General features: G+C 42.1%; 1 non-coding gene across 1 annotated transcript; it reads left to right on the forward strand.

Annotated features, from left to right (window-relative positions):
• Nucleotides 1-5,690: 5,690 nt before the first annotated feature.
• LOC125581045 lies at nt 5,691-5,797 on the forward strand. The gene has a single exon (XR_007318756.1). It is a non-coding gene; the product is annotated as a small nucleolar RNA R71 (small nucleolar RNA).
• The last annotated feature ends 381 nt before the right edge of the window (nt 5,798-6,178 follow it).

The following is a 6,178-nucleotide window of genomic DNA, read 5'->3' on the forward strand; positions in this document are numbered from 1 at the left end:
GAAATAAATGAATTGAACTTTAAAAAAAAAACTTACCGATTCAACGATTTCATTGATTCGAAACCGGGACAAGTTGGTCGAAGCCGTCGAATCGTCATCCTCGGTTTGAAGCTGAGACACTTCGTCTTGCACCTGAGTTTGGACCAGGGTGACCACTTCCCTCACAAGACCGTCATCAATCTGGCCGGTCTTCTTGTTGGTATACGCCCTCTTCATTAGGGCGAGATCATCAACCGGCTCGCCTTTATTTTCTTCCAACTTGAAAAAAATATAAATTAAACAAACAATAGAAATTAGAAGAAATGCACAAAAAATAAAATTTCCAAACTTAAATAATTGAAGAAAAAGCGGCTGAACTTACCATGCGATCCCCCAGAGTGGCAATAGATTGAGCACTCAAGTTATGCTTGAAGATGCCCTTCCCTTTACGGTCGCTCCTGCGGTTGGTGGAGTTGGTGGAAGATGTTTATTTCGTCTCTTCCTTATCCCAATGCGCACACAACTCCGTCCAGACCGTGTTGTTTATCGACTTTGGGACCTTTTAATAAAAAAAAAAAGAAAATAGTTTAATAAATATAAAAATTGTTTAATAAATTAAAAACAACCTTGTTGATTTTCCACTTCTTCTTCCACTCGTGGATCTGCTTCCCATAGTTGTTCATAACTTTATGGACGAAGTGGTGATAGATAAAGAGCGTCTCATCGGAATTCCAGTTGAATTCTTGCTGAAAAAAAAAACAAAATTAGTAGAAAATTATATTAAAGATTAAAAATATGAGTAAAAAATTAGAATAGTTACCGCAAACTGACAAAACCACATATGCTGCTTCTCGGCAGGGAAGTCAGTGAAAGTCGGATGTCCCTTGTCGAGGGCCGAGTACATCATTGATGTTAGGAGTTTTCAAGGCTCCTAAGACAAATGTTGTAGTATAGTGATTGTCGAACCAGTTCTGAGGGATATCAAAGCAATGAGAATGCAAGTACTCACTTAATCTAAGTGCAACCAATGATTTAGATGGGTTTTAAGCAATGACTAAAACTAGAAAGCAATAACAGAATGATACTTTCTTGACTAAGGGAAAAGAGAACTCATGGGCATAGGGATTAGACCTTGGGTGATCAAGTATCGAACTAAGGATGGCAAATGATCAATCAAACTATCAACCTTAAGCCTAGACACAATTCTAAGCAAGCTCTATGTCTAGATGAATGCTCATTTGCTAACATATCTCAAACATCAAATGTCTTTGGTTGAATAATATGAAAGCAATCATTACTAACAGGTCTATTAGCTATCTTAGCACCTTTAACAACAAATGTCTTTGGCAAAGTATACTAAAAGCCTAGGAGAGTTGTCTCAGGCATTTCATCAAACACCTTTCGGGTGGGAAATGCCTATTGATCAACTTTTGAGTGGCCAACTCAGAAGATGCATTATGAATACTCTACTAGCAAGGAACAAGAAAGATCTACACTAAAACATCCTAGAACTAACCTAATCACCCTTGATCTCCCTAACCCATGAATTCAAAAGGTGATTACTCACTAATCTCCATGATTCCTCTTAAACCCATATTGGATTTCAGATTAATCATGTAGAGAAATAGATAAGAAATCAACAAGAACACAAGAACATAACAATCAAAAATCCAAGAGATGAACTTCTCTAGAGAGTTTTTGTGTATTTTTCAATAGATCCAAGATAGTCTGCCTGGTGGCTGGAAAAAGATGTTTAAAACATAGGTTTTTCGAAGTGCAAAACGTCCAAAATAAATTGCAAAAAGGTCCTCGAGAAATCATGATTTTTGGCAGCAAAATAACGCGGAGCGACTTGTAGGCGTCGCTCCGGAAGGTCGCTCCAGGGTCGATTTTTGTTGTCTCCGGGCGAGAGGTCCCGAGCGACTTTGGTGTGTCGCTCCAACGGGTCGCTCTGGATCGGGAGCGACCTTGGTAGGTCGCTCTGAGAGGTCGCTCCAGGGTCATCTAAGACTGTTCGGAGTAACGAGAACGCGAGCGACTTCATGGCGTCGCTTTAGGAAGGTCGCTCTGAGAAGTGGGACACAGCGACTTCGTGATGTTGCTCCGGGAGATCGCTCTGGGCAAGTCGCTTCACGGGGTGAGTATGACGAGCGACTTCACGGGGTCGCTCCAGCTAGGTCGCTCTGAGAGGTGCTTTGGAGCGACCTCATGACGTCGCTGCGGAACCTCGCTCCTCTGCTCTGCTCGTCCAATGATCGCTTTAAACACTTCTTTTGAGCTCCAAATGCACCCAAATGCCTCCAAGAACTCCATGTGGTACTCCAATACCTGATAAAGACTCATGTATGCAAAATGCAACCTAAACATGGCTAAATCTTAGTCTATATGATCAAAATGCACATGGGTGAATGGATAAAACAATGTAAATATGCAAGATATCAACTCCCCCAAACTTATTCTTTTACTTGTCCTCAAGTGAAATTTCTAGAACTCATAGGGAGAGAGGTTTGAAGGTGGGAACTCATAGCCAAAAGAAACACACAAAGCACTCAAATCAACATTAAAATTCAGCATTAGTACACCCTCTCTTATTATACTCTTGCTTCTCTAGACCTATCTTAACTCTTTTATTCCCTACACTCATCATCATGCATTCACACACGCAAATCAGCCAACTCTCAAGTTCATTAAGCATAGCATCAAGTGAATTCTTGCAAATGGTCTATTGGTCCAAAACATATGATCTTTAAGGTGGTTTACTCTCGAAACAAGTAGACTTGACATTGCACATAATATATCTAAGAAAGGGATCAACTCATGCATACAATGCTCAATCTCCATTGTTCTACCCTTTTCCCAACCATACAATTACACAATCATTCCCAAATGTCAAACCCAACTCACATCTCTCACCAAAAGATCCTAAGAACATTAACTCCTCTTTGAAATCTACAAGGGATTTTTCACAACCTCAAAACATTACTTAGCTCCTAACAACTTTGCTAGCCCCCTTTTTCTTTCTTTTTCTTCTTTTTTTTTTTTTTTTTTTTTTTTTTTTTTGATGGGGGCCAAGACTTTTCATAACTTGAGCTAGAGGTTTTTCTACTTATCCCAATAAGACAATTCACTTAAACACAATGAGTCATTTCTTTTCCTTTTTCATTGCTCCCAAATCATAATCACAACTCTCACCCCCCACCTATAGCTAGACAATAGAGTGCCCAATCTAGCAAGAATGAAGATCAAGCATTGTCGTTCCCGATACTCTCAACATTATGCACATGTAAGACTTTCCGAAGAAGGCCTCACTCATCAAACAATGAAAGCTTAAAAGAAGGGAAAGGTTTTGGGAGTGGTCTACCTCTATAGTTTGTCAAAATAAGATTGGCATAAAGGATGTGACAACTCAAGTGTGTATAGCCATGACTCAGTACACAAGGGACCATGAGCAAGAAGCATTAAGTTCGTTCAGTTCAAATAAGGTTGTAGTTGGCTTCAAAGACTGAGTTTCAGCAATCAACAAGTTTCGGGAAGAGTCTTCAAGGCTCGAAGCATACAAGTGTTTTTGAGAGGTGCATAAGCTACTCAGGTGCAAACTAATGTTCTTTACAAGGCATTTCAAATCATTGCTCCCAATGCAAGTAAATGCAACCTATATGCTCTAGACTCTCCTAGAAATGCAAATGATGCAAACTAAATGAATTTTTTTTTTTTATGCAAATATATATGTATAATGTAATGCATGAGACTCAAAATCATCAAAGCAAACGTGATCAAATACTTGGTACCTCCCCCAAACTTAAATGACACAGTCTCTGTGTTGTCAAGGAGAGAGAGATACCCAAAAAGAGAAAACTAATATGCAAAAACGAAATGGTATATACAAGGGAAAGTAGTGGGTTACCTTCTATGGAGAATGAGTAGAGGGAGATGCTCCCTCCTCGTCGTCCTCAGGTGGTAACTCTTCAAGGTGCTCATCAGCAAGAGTGCCCATCTCTTCAATGTAGAAGGCTTGCCCGAACACAGTTGGTTTCTTCATTTTCTCCTTGATGTCAAAGTGGAGAACATGCCCTTTACCCAAATGGAGATCAATCGTGCCCTCTTTCACCTTAACAATTGCTCCTGCTGTAGCTAAGAATGGCCTTCCAAGAATCAATGGGTCCTGAGCCTCCTCACCCATCTCAAGCACCACAAAATCTGTAGGTATCTCATACCTTCCAATCTTCACAGGTAGGTCCTCTAAGATGCCCACAGGGTACTTCACTGAACGATCAGCTAACACCAGAGAGAGTTTACACTTCTTGTACTGAGTGAATCCAAGCTTCTTTGCAACAGACAAAGGCATCACGCTGACACTAGCTCCCAAATCGCAGAGACATTTCTCAAATACCATAGGTCCAAGAGCACAAGGTAGTGTAAAGCATCCTGGATCCTCTAACTTCTCTGGAACATCAAGCCTTTGGATGATGGCACTGCACTCATGGGTAAGAATCATCATGCTTTCCATTTCCTTCTTCTTTGCAGCTACAACATCTTTCAGGAACTTGTTGTATTGAGGAATCAACATGAAAGCATCGATGATGGGCATTGCAACCTGAGCTTCACTCATTTGCTTGTCAAACAAAGCCTTGTACTTCTCTAGCAGCTGCCTCTTGAATCTACCAGGGAATGGTAGTTTGGGTTCATAGGGAGGAGGAACAAAAGAATTCTCACTTGCTGGAGCAAGAACTTCACCATCCTTCACTGTTTTCTTCTCTTCCCCAACCTTTCCTTTACCCTTGGCTTCCACAATCTTCTCCAAGATTTCATCATTGATTTTCTCATCAACAATCACCACTTCATCATCTAAGTTGATGGCCACCTCCTCACCTAGTTTCTCAGCATCCCTGGTGAGGGTTGTAGGAGGTAACTGCTTACCACTCCTAAGGGTGATAGCTTTGGCCTCCTTGGGGTTTTGGTCAGATTTTCCAGGTAGAGATCCTTGCTGGCGAGTCTGGTGAGTGTTCATGGAAGCAAACTGATTCTCTAAATTCTTGACTGTAGAAGCAAGATGTGAGAACTTGTTGTTGAGCTCATTGTAGCTCCCATCAATCTTGGAATGAAGGTTTTTCAACTCATAACCAACATGCTTCTCACTTCTAGTCTGAGACTCCAAGATTTGTTTCAGCAGGGTGTCAGTGCTGCTCTCTTGAGGAGCAGAGGAACCAGATGAGGGGTTTTGCTGAGGTTGATAGCTGCCTTGCTGGTTGTTTCGAGGCGGATAACCACTCTGTTGGTTGTTGGGATAGGATTTCTGTTGGTAGTTGTTGTACTGAAAGTTGGGCTCTTTTTTGTACCAGCTACCATTGTTGTTGATGAAACACAGCTCTTCCTGACCTTCCAAACCCTCAACCTCATGGACAACAGGTGGTGTCTCTTGGCTTGGGTTACCAACAAAGTGCAGCTGCTCTTGTGTGGCTTTATCAGCAAGGAGGATGTCTATCTTATCCTGTAGAGCTTTCAACTCTTTCCTCGTCTGCTTATCATCTGTTCGACTGCTTCTGTCGTGGTCTCCACTGTAGACTGCATCACTCTTTACCATGTTGTCAACCAGCTCCTCTGCATCTTCCTCAGTTCTCCCCAAGAAGAACCCATTGCTAGCTGTATCCAGTCTGGCCCTGTACTTAGGAAGAGCACCACGGTAGAATGTGCTCAGCAAGCTCTCCTTAGAGAATCCATGGTGTGGGCATTGAGCTTGGTAGCCCTTGAATCTCTCCCAGGCTTCACTGAATCCTTCCAAGTTCTTCTGTTGGAAACTGGAGATCTCATTTCTCAGCTTAGCAGTTCTTGAGGATGAGAAGAATTTCTCCAAGAATGCTCTCTTGCACTCATCCCAAGTGGTGATAGAGTCGCTGGGTAGAGACTTCTCCCACTGACGTGCCTTATCCCCCAAAGAGAAAGGGAATAGCTTGAGCTTTAAGCATCTTCGGACACACCATTGGTTTTTGACAACCCACAGTAGCTGTCGAACATGTCCAAGTGATCAAATGGGTCCTCTAGAGCCAAGCCATGATACTTGTTGTTCTCGATCACGTTGAGGAGTCCTGACTTGACCTCAAAGTTGTTGGCTGCCACAGCTGGTGCTCGGATTCCGAATCTATGACCATGTATGTTGGGGCGGTCGTAAGTGCCAATGGGTCGAGCTGCCCGCGGTTGGTGT

This window comes from Brassica napus, chromosome C1, assembly GCF_020379485.1.
Source record: "Brassica napus cultivar Da-Ae chromosome C1, Da-Ae, whole genome shotgun sequence".
NCBI lineage: Eukaryota > Viridiplantae > Streptophyta > Magnoliopsida > Brassicales > Brassicaceae > Brassica > Brassica napus.